General features: G+C 40.6%; 1 protein-coding gene across 2 annotated transcripts in view; it reads right to left on the minus strand.

Moving 5' to 3' along the window:
* Positions 1 to 16158, minus strand: part of PRKG1 (protein kinase, cGMP-dependent, type I) — a 1720113-nt gene that overhangs the window by 1156104 nt on the left and 547851 nt on the right. The gene's annotated exons all lie outside the window — the stretch shown is intronic.

The raw sequence follows: 16158 nt of genomic DNA on the forward strand, positions 1-16158 counted from the left end.
CACCACCACCACCACCACCACCACCACTACCACCACCACCACCACCAATGTAGGCAGATGGACTACACAAAGGGCACACCATGGGCTGGTAGTTGTTGTTAACTATCATTGAGTGGGCTCTGACTCATGGTGACCCTGTATAGGATTTTCAAGGAGTGACTGGTGGATTCGAACCACCAACCTTTTGAATCAAAATGACCTTGCAGTCCAGCACATTATCTTGCTATGCCATATCCCTGGGCTAGTAATAATAACTATGAATTCTTGCTGGGATTATTTTACAAGGCAGGATTCACCCCTGGGGAGAGGTGTGATGGAACTGGAGGAGTATGTGTGGGTTTTTAGATTCAGACAATCAGGATCGACTACAAAATAGTCAGAGCCCAGTGCAAAACATCTGGCCATTCGCCATGGTGAGAGTAGAGCATGACTGTATTTTAATGCATACGATGCATGTGCTGTTTACTTTTTCAAACTGCACCATCCCCTGAAAGCTTAGTTTCCTTTGTGCACTATGCATGCTATATGGCTCCATTCATTACTTACATGGGCACATTACATGCAAAAATACGGTGATGCCAAAATATGGCCCTTCTGAGCAAGAGGCTCTGTGGGACTACGCACGTCACATGCCATGAAGCTGGCCTTGCAGACAGACACTGATTCAAATTCCTGCCCAGCCACTTATTAGCACTGAATGGAATTTCTGACCGGTCAGCTGACTTCTCTTAACTTAGGCTCATTTGTTAAATTGCTAACACCATAAAAGCACCCTCATACAACTGCAAAAAGACTCCTCTGGTAGCATAGTGGTTACTAATCGGGCTGCTAATCTCAGGATCAGCAGTTCAAAACTACCAGCTGTTCTGTGGAAGAAAGATGAGGCTTTCTGCTCCTGTAAAGATTTTACAGCCTCGGATAACCCTGTACAGGGTTGCTATGAGTCAGAACCGACTCCACGGCACATAACAACAACAACATTAAGCAATAGATAGCACTGAGAAGGTAAATAAGTGCCTTGGTGATAAAGTAGTTAAGTGTTCAGCTGCTAACTGAAAGGTCAGCTGTTCAAGACTACCAGTTGCTCCACAAGGAAAAGATGTGGCTGTCTGTGTCTGTAAAGATTACATCCTTGGAAATCCTCTTGGATGTTTGTTGGTTTGTCTGGCTTGTTGTCGTTTTGTTTTGTAAGTCTATATCATAAATCAAATTGTGTGTGCCATGATGCTCAGTGGTTCAGCAGTTATGTAGCGATGTAATGTGGAAATTATGTAATGATCCCCCATGATGGGATCTGATGGGATAAATCCATAAAAGGATTAAGGGTGGGATGTAACTTCCTTAATCCCTTCAGTCTAAGGAAAGGAAGCAAACGAACAAACGCTACCTGTCATTGCACCAATTCTACTCAGAGACACTGTATGTTTTCTGAAGCTTTATGGGAACAGGACGTCTCATCTTTCTCTTGCAAGAGATTGGTGGATTTGAACTGTTAACCTTGTGGTTAGCAGTCTAGTGCTTACCCTACAATGCAACCAGGACTCCTTAATCACTTCACAGTCCTGACCAAATGTAAGGGGAGTTTTCCTGGGGTATAGTTTCCAACACTATTTATCTTGTTGTTGTTCTTGTTAAGTGCCGTGGAGTCGGTTCCAACTCATAGCAAACCTGTACAGGGTTTCTGAGGAGCAGAATGCCTCATCTTTCTGCTGTGGAACAGATGGCAGTTTTGAACTGCTAACCTTGAGGTTGGCAGCCCAATTCGTAACCGCTCTGGTAGCGTAGTGGTTACGACTCGGGCTGTGAACCGCAAGGTCAGCAGTTCGAAACTACCAGCTGCTCCGCGGGAGAAAGATGAGGCTTTCTACTCCCGTAAAGATTCACACCCTCGGAAACCCTGTACAGGGTCGCTATGAGTCGGTTCCGACTCCAAGGCACATAACAACAACAACAACAATGCTACCAGAGCTCCTTACTGTTTATCTTACTAGTGGTAAAAGAAGAGAGAAGGAAGCAGAAATCAGAGAGACCTACTCCCAACAACAGAAAAGAGTTGGGAGTGGAATGCATCCTTTAGACCTGGTGACTGTGTGCTATGAAATTCTTATAACCAGAGGAAGACTAATGCCAAAACCCATGAAGATCTCCAATGAATTCCAGGCCTACAGATAAGGACCTTTCATCCTGTGTCTGAAATAAAAATTTAGTACTTGGGAAGAATATAGTGCTGCAATGGTCCTCCCTTGAAAATTTCTTGTCATTGCTTACCTATTCATTCTTTTCTTTAGACTTAAAAGAAAAGGAAAGAAACAAACTGTGATGTGATTTATGAAAAGAATTTTGATCTGGAGTCACTCACCCCTCCAGCTAATGATAAAAGCCATTACTTATTTCCAACATTATCTTTTGTGGCTCTTATGGGACTCTCACCAATGATTTACTATAAAGAATATAAGAACGCTACAGAAACAGCCGCGTTCTTACTAATACGGGTCCAGGGTTTTCAAAAGTGGTATGTAGTTTCTTCCTAGAACAAGAGGACTTAGTTCTAGTCAGTACACTATAGAATCTGAAGGCTTGAAACATCAAAATAATGAAGCAAGAGGTCTCATTTGCATGCAGTTTATACTATAGACCTTTCAGGAACACAGGAAGTAGTCGTACTTTTGTTACCAACAGTTTACTGCCTTAAACTAATGAGAGGACTTCTGAAGTGGCGCTGTAGAATCAGCACTGGACTGTAAACCGCAGGTCAGCAGTTCAAACCCACCAGCTGCTCCTCTGAAGTCCTAAATAGGGTCACTATGAGTCGAAACCAACTCCCTAACACTTAACAACAACAAAAGCAATGAGAAGATTAACTCATGATTTGCTTCACTTTTGAAGGTGAGGATTTCTAAAATTGCTAATGTTTAAAGCAACATCTTTTGTATTTATCCATTTAAAAGGCGCTGTAGGATAAGCCCTGGACTGCTTACCACAAGGTTGGCAGTGCAAACACACCTGCTGCTCCTCTGAAACACTAGACTGGGTTGCTATGAGCCAAGGTTGACTTGATGACACACAACAACAACTCAAATGTAAAGGGGACATAGTGATGCAGTGTATTGAGCACTGGACTGCTAGCTAAAGGTTCAGCTGTTCAATCCCATCAGCTACTTCACCTGTGAAAGATGAGGCACTTCACCTCCCTGAGGATTTACAACTTGAGAAATCTTAGAGAGCAGCTCTATTCTGTCCTATAGGACCATGATGAGCTGGAATTCACTTGATGACAGTAGGATTGCATTATTAGCTTAATGAGGGTGGGGAGGGAAGGGGGCAAGACAGAAAAGAGATGAAAGCTCTTAGGGTTTCTTTTTTTTTTCTTCTACAACTTTTTAATTTAGACGACATTAACTTAAAAAGAAATCCAGTATAAGAAATTATGAGCCTTTCTGAGTTTAAATTACTAAGTGACTGTTTCAGGGTCTGAGTAACAGCAAACACCACAGTGACAAGGAAAACAATGTCCTGTCTTTAAGGATTGGTATGTTTGGGGTCAATTCCATGAACAACGATGTATATTTAGAAAACAATTCCAGAATCCACAAGGAATCCAATTCTGAGGATAATCAAGGTCTGGTTAGAACTTTGAGCCCATTTAATATTCATCCTCTCATAACCAGACCCAAAAAATTCTAAGAACATAGTTGGTCCATGACAAGTACAAAACAGGTTACTATGGTACATATCCATTCACCTGTAAGGACTGACTTAAATAAATAAAATCTTGCATCCCTATATTTACATAATAGATAAACGAATTATTCACTAAAGTTTCCTTACTGTGTGCATAACCAAACATTTAAAAGCAGATATCAAACTCTGTTTCCTATTTCTCTTTGTCTTTATTGTTATAAAGGCTGAAAGGATAAACAGGAATGCATATATGCTGGGAATGCTATAATACCCCAGTCATCTTCAGATACAATGTTGACATCTGCTAGAGCAGCATTCCTTTTATCCTGAGAACACAAAATGTATTACATTACCCAATCAAAGCCATTTCACAAAGCCGCAAGGCATTTGTTTTAAGAACTCCTGTGTTTTTAATAACTTTCAAATGCAGTAATAAAAACATCCATTATAATAACATCATGAAAAGTCTTTTCCAACATCAACAATAGGATTCAAGAGACAACACCTTACTTAAAGTGTTTACTTTAAAAGAGGACTATGCTTAGTTGACTCATTTGTACTCTGCGCTTTTTAAAAAAAAAAAACCACACAAAACTTTTTATTAGGAATTGAGCGAAGGTTTACAGAGAAGATCATCAGTTTTATATTTAAAATTCATACACTTGATTTTGTTTCAATAATTAAAATTCCCTTCTTGTAACGACAGTTATCCCACTTCCATCCTGTGGTTCTTATTTTCATTCTACTTTCCGCCACAGAGCTTCTGAGCTTTGTCCTTAGATAAATATTGTCCTTTTGATTTTGAATGGTTGAATGTTCCATGGTGACTGGACCTTACTAGTGTTGTTTTCCCTGTGATATAACTATCTACCACTTGGGTGAGGAGGATAAGTTCCATTTCAGACACGAAGAGTAGTCAAGAGTAGAAGTCTCGGGTTCCTCTAGTCTCTTACTGACTAGCAAACCAGTCTTTTTTAAAAATTTTGAGGTTTTTTTTTTTTTTTTTTTTTTAAGATGCTTAGAGGTTTTAATCTCACCCCACTGCCCCATTGCAAAATTTGAGTATAGATCTGAGATTACAAGATGACAGTCATTGGTTTGAAGAAAAGGTTTTCTGAGGAAGGCACGCCAATTTAGAACAACTTTGGCTTAAGTTTCTGGAGGTCTGTGGAATCCACATTGAAGGACAAACACTGTGGACAATTGAGGTTATGCAAGCAGTCCAAAGAATTTGATCACAGTGATGGCCTCTGTAAATCAGTGCGATAAGCTTTTGGTACAAACACTTCCTAAGCCTATTATAAGTATATGATTAAAATAGACATGAAATGACCTTAATTTCATATTAGTCACCTGGGCATAATAGCTCTGAATTTAGGTATCATTATGCTTGTAACTTATATCATTGATTAAACTTTTTCAAAGTAGTCAATGTTTTTCCAAACACCATCCTGATGAATCACAGCTTGGTGATCTTTTTTATAATTTTGAGTTGTGCTCCACATTTTCTCTCACTTTATTCAGCACCTTCTAATGTGATCCCTTTCAGAGCAGTTGGCAGTGGTATCTGGACAACATCTAGTTCTTCTTGTTTCAGTCATGGAGATAGATGTTCATGCAATCCATTAGCCCATGGGCTCATTAGCCAAGGTTCTGTTGTTGTTAAGGTCCATCAAGTTGGTTCAGACTCATAGAGACCCTGTACAGAGTTTCCAAGGACCAGCTGGTAGGTTTGAACACGAGACCTTGTGGTTCAGTCCAGGGCTTATCCTACAGTGCCACACAAGGAGCCCAACTGATTTTATACATATTCAATTTTCATCACTCTTTTTCTTCTTTTAAGATCCTTGTTGCTACTCACTAGATTAGGATGTAGAATATTGTCTTTATGGACTATGGTATGCCAATTGACCATGGTGTCCCCTGAGACTATGGTCTTAAGCCCCCAGACCCAGCAACTCTTTGCTTCTAGGTGTTGGTAATGTCTGAGTTTCATCATTTTGGCCTGTATGCTTCACTACGAAAACCTTGTCTTGAGCTTTTACAATAATGGTCTTGTGCAATAGTTATCCTTTTGTGATTCACTAATTTCACTCAGGAGTCCTAGAGTGGAGTTGCAGGAGAATGCACTAAACTGAAAGGTCTGTACTGAAACCCACGGGATGCTCCTTGGAAACCTTATGAGTTGGAACTGACGGGATAGCACTTAACAACAATTTCACTCAGCACAATGTCTTGCAGATTCATCCATTCTGTGAGGTGTTTTTCAAATACATTGCTATTCTTTAGTGTTGCATAGTATTCCATTGTCTGTATGTACCAAAGTTTTGTTTATGCACTCGGCTGTTGATGGGCATTTAGACTGTCTCCATCGTTTTTGCTACTGACAGTGCTGTGATGAACATGGGTGTCATGGCACCTATTTCTTGGAGATGTATACCAAGTAGAGGGATTGCTGGGGCATATTGTATTGCTATTTCCAACTTTTTGAGGAAACACTATACTGTTTTCCACAGTGGTTGCACCATTTTACAGTTCCACCAGCTTTCAAGGAGGGTCACAGTCTCTCCATAACCTCACCAGCATCTGTTGTTTTTTGTGTTGTTGAGCTTTGCTTTTAATTCTGGCGTGAGATGATATCTCATTGTTGTTTAGTTTTGCATCTCCCTAATAGAGATAGTCATAAGCATCTGTGTATGACCCCCAAAAAATATTTCACAACCAAGAAAGCTGATATCCAGAAAGAGAACTAGAGAACATGCTTCTTTAAATCTAAATCTACCACCTCATCCATGAATCCCTAAGCCTCTGTCATATGCACTGAGGATGCCAGGACTTTGTGGGACTGATACCTTTTGTTGCTGTTGTAGTTGAAGCGCCATCAGGTAGGTTCCAACTCATACCGAGCCTGTATAGAATCTCCGGTGAGCAGGTGGTGAACTTGAACTGCCAACCTTCTGCTTCAAACCGACTTTGTGGTCCAGCACATTAATGCACAGCACCATGCCAGGACTCCTGATATCTTTTAGTACCTCAAAAATAAATAAAAGCTTCCAACTTCCTTCTTTTTGCCAACTCAGTACTTAAATACATAGCTGACCAAACTAATGTATATTTAGCATGCTAAAGTAAAAGACCTCATTCTGGATTCAGATTGCCTTATGAGGTAGGCTTTGCCTCCATTGTAGCTCCATTTCTGAAGTACATTTCCTCATTTCCTTCCTTATTCTTTGAAGAAGGTTGATAAAACAAAAATGAAAATATTTTCAAAGAGAATTCATTTAACAGTTGTATTGATGTCTTGATCAAACAGACTGAAGTCTTTCAGACGCAGCTTTTTTTTTTCCTTTTGTTACTGTACCTCATTTACATGTCAGCAATTTCTTAACCTTACTGCTCTCTGATGAATCAACACAGGATGGAGATTAGGGTAAAGAGTGGAGTAAACATAAACAACAGCAACAAAAAAACACAGGCAACCCTTAAGGAAAGCTAAAGATGTCAAGACAATCCACAGAAGTGACACTCTCATTTGAAGAAAGAAGGTAAGTAATAAAAGACATATTCATCAGCAAATAATGGATAGAAAGGTCATTTTCAGTCAAGGCAAACTGGGGAATCACTGAGGTCAGAAGGTCAAGGTGTTAGTGCCACTAGAATAAATAATCCAATAGTCCAGCAGTTTGTGTCAGGGTTAAACCAGGAGCTTTGATGTAAGAAAATCCAGGGTTGGAATTAAAGGGTCCTGGTATGGCACTGTGGGTTAATGCACCAGACTGCAAAGCTGTCTGAACTGCAAGGTTGGAGGTTCGAGTTCACCAACTGCTACTTGGAAACCCTATACAGGGTCGCTAGGGATTAGAACCGACTTTATGGCACTTCACAACAACAAGAATGTTAGAGTGGCGTGTGTGTGTGCGTGTGTGTTGGCTCTGTAGGATAAGCATAGGACTGTGAACCACAAGGTCAGCTGTTTGAGTTCCCCAGCCACTCTGAGGGAGAAAAATGAGGCTTTCTGCTTCCGTGTGGATTTGAATGCCTCGCAAACCCCACACGGTGTTGCTATGATCTAGAACCGACTCAATGGCACTTAACAACAACAAACATGGAAGAGTGGGAGTCCTGGTGGGGTGCTATAGGATAAACACAGGATTGCTAACCCAAAAAGTCAGCTGTTCAAACCCACCAGCCCCTCCTTGGAAACCTTATAGTCATTATGAGTCACAATTGACTCAAAGGCTCTTACCAACAACAACAATATGGTGGCATGGATTAGAAGTCTTGGTGGCATAGTGGGTTATGTGTTGGGCTGCTAACTACAGAGTTCAAACCCTTCAGCTGCTCTTCAGGAGATAGATGAGGCTGTCTTCTTCCAAGCAATTCCACTCTATCCTATCGGGCCACTCTGAGTTGAAGTCGATCAATTAGATGGCATTGGAATTGTTTGTTTGTGCAACAGAATGGTTAAGACACAGAGTTCCAGGGCTACCTGACTTCCAACATCCACTCCCAACTCCTGGTCGTGCTGTGCAATCTTCATCAGCTACTTAACACTATGCGCCTCTGTCTCCTCAACTGTAGAAGAGCAATCAGAACAATAAACCACCTGAAAGACTAGTCATAAAAATTGAGTGTTGTAGATAAAGTGCTACACTTGAACAGTGCCTGATACATTACAAATAACACAACACACATGAAGTTGAAGTTGACACATAGTGACACATAGAGTAGAACTGTGTTCTATAGGTTTTCAATGGCTGATTTTTCAGAAGATCACCAAACCTTTCTTCCAAGGTACCTCTGTCCCTAAGTGCAGTCAAGTTGGTTGATAAAATGCTACACTTGAACAGTGCCTGATACATTACAAAATGTATTTGTCCGACTCATAGTGACCCGATTTAGGGTTTCCATGGAGTGACTGGTGAGTTTGAGCCTCTGACTTTGCAATTCAAATAGACCTTGTAGTTCAGTGCTTATTCTAGAGTGCCACACCAGGACTCCAGCGTAGCTCTGTTGTTATTTAATGTTGTTGAGTTCGTTTTGACTCATAGCGACCCTTTATAGGGTTTCCAAGGAGCAGCTGGTGGTTGAACTGCTGACCTTGTGGTACCCAGTCCAATGCTGATCCTCCAGCACCATACCAAGACTCCAAGGCACCTCTTTGTTGTTGTTGTTGTTGTTACGTGCTGACAAGTCAGTTCTGACTCAAAGCAACCCTGAATACAGGTTTCCCAGGAGCAGTTGGGTGGGTTTGAACTGCCGACTTTGTGGTTCTCGGTCCAGTGCTGATCCTACAGCGCCATACCAGGACTCCAAAGTACCTCCTGTTGTTGTTGTTCTTAAGTGCTGTCGAGTCACTTCTGACCCATAGTGACCCTGTACAGGGTTTCCGAGGAGCAGCTGATGAGCCTGAACCACCGACCTAGCAGTTCAAACCGACTTTGCAGTCCACAGCGCCACACCAGGCCTCCAGGTGGACTGAAAGCCCCAACCTTTTGATTAGTAGTCAAGCTTGTTAACCCTTCAGACAACATAGTTAAATGTTACATAGAGTTTTTCACCTTCTCTTTATTGTCTTTCTTCTCCATTTTTACCTCTTCCCTCTCTTTCTTCCCATCTTAATTGTTTCATTTTTTTTTTTTATCAACCTAACTCTGAACAAGTTGATGAACTGGCTTTACAGTTTTCCTATCTGTAGACTCAGGGTAACAGTTTCACAGTGGTATTTCATGATCCGATATCTATTCAGCCTTTTCTACTGAGACTTAGATGTGTTCAGGCATCTCCTCTCTTACCTCCTCTAGATACAGGAAACGGACCCAAATCTCTGGAGGATTATTATCAGGCCTTCTCCTGTTTCAGTGGATTGGTTCAGGAACATAGAACAAGCAAAACAAGGCACTTGCCTCATCCCACCCCCACCCCCTGATGATTTTTGGTCTAAATGCTGAATATACTGAAAGAAAGTACTTATATTCCATAATTGGAGTTTCCCTTGCTCCCATTGGATAAGAACTATGAAGCATGGTGCCCGACATCCACCTGAGAGTCAATGTGGGGCAAAACAGTATGGTAAAGTTGACATGTGGAAGAAGACATAGTTGAAAACAGTGTATAAAAATAGTCAGACCCCTGATCTAACCTCATCAACAGCCCACATTATCAGTAGACTATTAAATTTCTATTTCTAATATAATCTATTTCCTTACTGTTTTCATCAGTTTAAATTGGCATTTTGACGCTTGCTGTTAAAAGTATCCTAATTGATACAAATACCTACTACATAGTATTGTTTTACGTCAGAAGGAGATGCTTACAAAGTCTTTGGCTTAATGTAGATCACATGGTAGTTGTGGTGGAGATGTGCCTTGGAGTAGGTTCTGCTTCATAGTAACCCTGCATAAGGTTTCTGAGGCTGCAAATCTGCACAGGAGCAGAAAGCTTCACCTTTCTCCCACAGAACCGCTGTTAGTTTTGAACTGCTGACCTTGCGATTAGCAGTCCCTCTCTTAACTACTGTGCTACCAGACTTCCGTAGATCACACACAGTAAACATAAATAAAATGGAAGCTATATTTACTCTAATGATGGTCCCAAAGGACTTAGAATGGCTATTCATCCTTCATAACTTCAACAATTTAGAAACAGTCCTCAGAAATGTCAACTTTGCTTAATTCCAGGTAGGGCTTAATCTCTGGATCTATGTCTTCAACTACTCTTCAGTGTTCACTTGCAGATTTCATAGACGCACTAATGAAACATAAGGACAGAGTGTTTCCTTTCCAGTGTCCTCATATCACCTTTTCTAAACTTCCAGAATTTCTTTTATTCTAAGAAGGCATTAGATATTTTCAGTTTTTCCTTTATCCACATATTTCATTATCTATTATATTTGGAATATTTTCCTCTTCAACTCAAGCCCTTACAGATTCAATCCCATTTTTTTCCTATGCTCATGCCCGGCAAATGATGAAATTTCAAGTCAAATTACCCATTCTGACACCAAGAAGTGTCAAACAGCTAATGAAAAAATTCCATGGAAAATAAAATGAAAATTTCTTGATATACAGTTGTTGTTGTTAAGTGCCATCTAGTTGGTTCTCACTTATAGTGACCCTAAATAAGGCTTTCAAGGAGTGTTGTACCAAGTCTTTGTACCACTGACCTTACAGTTAGCAATCTAGTGCTAACTAGATTAACTGACAGCAATACAGAGCCACACCCCTGAAAGGCTATTGTTGTTGTTGTTAAGTTGTGTTGAGTCTATTCTGACCCATAGCGACCCTGTATAGGGTTTCCGATGAACAGCTGGTGAGCTTGAACTGCCGACTTTGCAGTTCAATGGTTTTGCAGTCTGGCTCATTAACCTTCTGTGCCACACGAGGACTCTGAAAGATTATAGGTAGTCTATATTTAACCTTGACAAACTGCTTTATTTCTGAATGTCTAGCTTCCTTCCAGAAAGAGAGACACATTAAGGAAAACCCAGAGTTCATGCCACACGATAATACAGTTCTCAGCAATCAGCAACACTGAATGATACAACTTATGTGTAATGCAATTATAGACTGTCAAGTTACACAATTAGGGATCACTCTTCTTGAAAGAATCTTGTTAATGTAAGGCTAGGCAGGAAGAAAGAAAGTAAACTCTAAAGTCAAGTTGTTTGAACTTCCTCATCGTGCATGGAATGTTGTGGCTTTTTTTTTAGGTTTCTGTTTATATACTCCTTAGTTCTTTTCCATTTTAGTGACTAAGCAATGAAAAGCTTGATTTACTAAATCTAACCAGAAAAAATTTCATTGGCTCAAGGTCAAAGACTGGAGGCAAGAAGAAAGAAACTCACAACTCTAGACAGTCCCATGACTCATTTCTACCCTGGGATCTAATAAAATTCACTTAGCAACTCAGTTCACCATGCTCACACTGAGAAGCATTAGACCGCTGCCCCAAGAAAAGCAACTTTGAGTCTCATTGTGAGGGTTGCTCTTCCGTTCCTGTGTTTGATCACTCTACTCGCTCACCACACACTCATTCCCTATTTATTTCAAGAAACACCTTTAAAATACTATGTGCGACACTTTCCTACTTAGCAGTAGTCAAACAAATACTTCTTTCATGGAACTTACATTCAATGGTGAGCAGTAATAATAATGGAGCCCAGGTGTGGCGTGTAGGATAAAGCACTGGAGTAAAAGGTGGATTTGAATGACAAGATCAGCAGTTCAAACCCACCAACCCCATATAGGATTGCTTTGATTTGGAACCAACTCTATGGCACTTAACAACAAGAGCGGTAATAGTATGCTGAGCATGGTTGCTCCACAGACTATGAACCACAAGGTCGGCAATTCAAGTCCACCAGCCATTCTGTAGGATAAACATAAGGCTTTTTGCTCCCTCAAAGATTTAAAAACAAACAAACAACAAAAAACCTTGCAAACCCTATGCAGGCTTGGAACTGACTCCACAGCATCAAACACCAACATTAGTGTGCTGGTAAACCAGCTTTCAGAAAACTAAAACCATCTTTGTAGTAGTCATTTTCCATAGTGTGAATCCTTCCACTGTGGCCAATTTAACAACAACTTGCAAAATGCCTGCATATTTAACAATCAGCTCTCAGAAACTAGTGCAAGCAGGTTCCAGTAAACCACCAGTGGTGGGAGGTGTTGACAACTAAATATAATGTAATCCTTTTTGGATAATGGTAAGGGCTATATAAAAAAAGCTACCAGGAAAAGAAGTGTTTGAAGGTGAGGAGGGGAGTTGCAGCTATAAATGGTACAGACAGGGAGGGCATCACTGAAAAAGTGGTGTCTAACCATAGAGAATGAGCCATGGAAACAGCAAAGTTTCAATGAGGTTTGAATAGCACATCTATGCATTAAGTCTATGTAAAAAGTCTCTCAGCTCACTTATTTTTTGATGTCACTTGTGCTTTTCTTCACTGGTATAGTTTTTGCGCACAAACCAGAGAATCCACAGGTTAAAAATATTCATGTCATCTACTCTCCTCTCTTGCTTGCCTATGTGCATTGTCCAAAAAAACTCATATTGCCTGTCTCAAGGGCTGGTCTGACAACCTTACAGACTTCTCCCCCCAGTTAAATCTGTCCAGCGAAGGGAAGGATGTAAAATACATTTCAAAGCTAATCCAAGCAGGCAGACAGATTCCTCTGTAAAATGTGATGGGTTTCAAAACTAGCTCTTCGTGTTCATACCATAGTAAGCACTGAAGTGTCCATCAATGGAAAGCCAGATAAGGTATATAGATAAAGTGATTGCTAAGAAGGAATTTGAAACAAGGATATAAACATATCTGTAATGTAATGGAAAGGTGTTCGTTTTATTAATAGCAACAATAAAACAATGAACATCTTCCTAGTGTTACTGTTTCTTATGCCTTAGTTTTCTCATCTATAAAATGGTACTGATAATAGAAATTACTCTTACTTGTGTGATATTTAAATAAGGGAATTCATACAAAATGAAGAACATTAATACATATCAGATACATGCAATGTAATTTAATAATAAGTGGAATGCTATGACAAATCTTCGCTATTCTCTTCCTCCTCATTATTAGTAATGTCATCATTATTACTTGTGCCAGGAACTATAAAGTATATATTATTATTGTTGTTGTTGTTATGTGCCATGGAGTTGGTTCCAACTCGTAGTGACCCTGCACAGGGTTTCTGAGGCTGTAAAACTTTACCGGAGCAGAAAGCCTCATCTTTCTCCCACGGAACAGCTGGTAGTTTCAAACTGCTGACCGTGAGATTAGCAGCCCGATTCCTAACCACTACGCTACCAGAGCTCCTTATATTATTATAACCCCAGCTCTGGTAGCGTAGTGGTTACGAATGGGGCTGCGAACCTTAAGGTCAGCAGTTCGAAACTACCAGCTGTTCTGCGGGAGAAAGATGAGGCTTTCTGCTCCTGTAAAGATTTACAGCCTCAGAAACCCTGTACAGGGTCGCTATGGGTCGGAACTGACTCGATGGCACTTAATAACAACATATAATAAATAAGGGGCGCAGTGACCCCTTACGATAAGCACTGAAATATGAACTACAAGGACTATGGTTCGAGCCTACCAGACACTCTGCGGGGAAAAGATGAGTCTTTCTGCTCCCTCAAAGATTTGAAACAGCCTCAGAAACCCTATACAGGGTTGCTATGAGTTGGAACCTACTCGATGGCACTTAACAACAACTGTAAAGAAAGTATTCATCATGTTGGATAAATACAGAGAAAACACCAAAGTCAACACTTCTTACTTACTGTGCATTTATATCCCAAGTGTTTAATATGAATCCTTGCATGTAACGCTTTCTATAGGAGCCCTGGTAGCATGGTGGGTTAAGCATTAATTTCATAATCAAAAGTTCAGCCATTCAAACCCACCAGCCACTCTTCAGGAGAAAGATGAGGCAGTCAGCTTCCGGAAACATTTATAGCCTGGGAACCCAATGGAACAATTCTACCCTGTCTTATAGGGTCACGGTGAACCTGAACCGACTGGAAGACAGCATGGTTTTGTTTGTTTGTTTGATTGTTTTAGCTTTAACCCTCTCTATGAGGGAGGTGCTAGAGTCCTAGTGTAGCAATGTAGGATTAGCACTGGCCTGTTTACTGTAAGGTCAGCATTTCAAGCACATGAGGGATTTGTGTTAATTGATTAGGCCATATTTTCAGAGGCTTAGCAGTTGGGCTGTGCTTATTACTGTGGTGATGAAACCTAACACTGGTATAGTTAACTCTATGATGAGTAACTAAGATCAGACAATCAATTAAAGGGATGCTTCCTTGCGGATGCGACCTGCTCCCAATATAATGGACATGTGGGAGGGACTTTCTCGTTCTCTGTTCTGTTAGGGATTTGTGGATCTCCAATTGTAAGCTGTTTCCTTGATGATAAATTTCTCTCTATTTATATACATATGGAGTTCTGGTGTGGCACAGACTGCAAAGTTGTTTGAACTGCAAGGTTGGCAGTTCAAGCTTACCAGCTGCTCCTTGGAAACCCTATACAGGGTCACTATGGGTCAGAATCAACTCAATGGCACTTAACAACAACAACATATATACATACATACATTTCACTCGGTTTTCTCCTCTAGAAAACCCTGCCAAAGACATCTATGCAGGGTTGCTATGTGTTGAACCGACTTAATGGCCCTTAACAACAACATGAGGAAGGTGCTAAGGTTACTCAGTTTTACAGATGAGACAATTGAGTCATATGGAATTTAAATAAATTACCATGGGTCACATATATCATTAAGAGCAGTGCCAGGGTGCAAACTGAGGTCTGCTGGACTCCAGAGCCCAAACCTTCACTGTGCTTTTCTGTCTGCTCAGCTAGGCTTGTTAGTTTTGTTGCGGTTCGTTGCTGTAGAGTTGGTTCTGATTCAGTGTAACCTGTGTAGGGTTTCCTAGGAGCAACTGGTGGGTTTGAACTGCCAACCTCGTGATTGGTAGTCTACTGCTTATCCTACAGCACCACATCAGGACTTCTTCAAGAAGACAGTGAAATTAAGACATATCCTGATAAAGGGAAATTAAAGGAGTTTGTACAAAACAGACCAGGCTAACAAGAAATAGTATAGGGAGTTCTTTGTACCGAGAACCAAAAACAGCAGACAAGAAGTTGAGATGACCATACATGACAACACCACAGAGAAGTATTAAGAAGTATCCAAAACAAAACAAACATGCTGTTAAGTGCCATCAAGTTGGTTCCAACTCAGTAACCCCGACATGGATTTCCAAGGCTGTAAATCTTCACAAGAGCAAAAATCCTCATCTTTTTCTTCACAGAGTATATGGTGGGTTTGAATAACCAACCTTGTGGTTAGTTGTTGTTGTTGTTCAGTACCGTGGAGTTAGTTCCAACTCATAGTGACCCTGCACAAGATTTCCGAGGATTTCCCGTGCAAATCTGTACGGGGGCTGAAAGCCTCATCTTTCTCCCGTGGAACAACAGCTGGTAGTTTTGAACTGCCGACCTTGAGGTTAGCAGCTCGATTCATAACCAGTGTTTATCCTATAATGCCATCAGTACTCTTTTTAAACATTTCTGTAACATTTTTAGAGTCCTGGTGTGGCGTGTGGGTTAATATGTTGGACTGCAAAGTCAGTTTGCTGCTCCTTGAGAACCCTATACAGGGTTGCTATGGGTCAGAACCGACTCAGTGGCACTTAACAGCAATAGTAAATTATCATTTTTATTTAGGAATTTATGAAATAACAAAAATATTCTTTGTGTTTGGCTAGACTAGAAACCTCAAATTTAATAAAGAACCAAATACATACTGCCTTCAAGTTTGTAATTGTTGTCAAGTGCCCTCAAGTTTGTTCTGACTCAGTGAATCTGTAGAGAGTTTGTGAGGAGTGGCTGGTGGGGGTGAACCCCTGACATTGTGGTAAGTGGTCCAGTGCTTACCATACAGGGTCATACCAGGACTT

This window comes from Chrysochloris asiatica, unplaced genomic scaffold (assembly GCF_000296735.1).
Source record: "Chrysochloris asiatica unplaced genomic scaffold, ChrAsi1.0 scaffold00003, whole genome shotgun sequence".
Classification (NCBI taxonomy): domain Eukaryota; kingdom Metazoa; phylum Chordata; class Mammalia; order Afrosoricida; family Chrysochloridae; genus Chrysochloris; species Chrysochloris asiatica.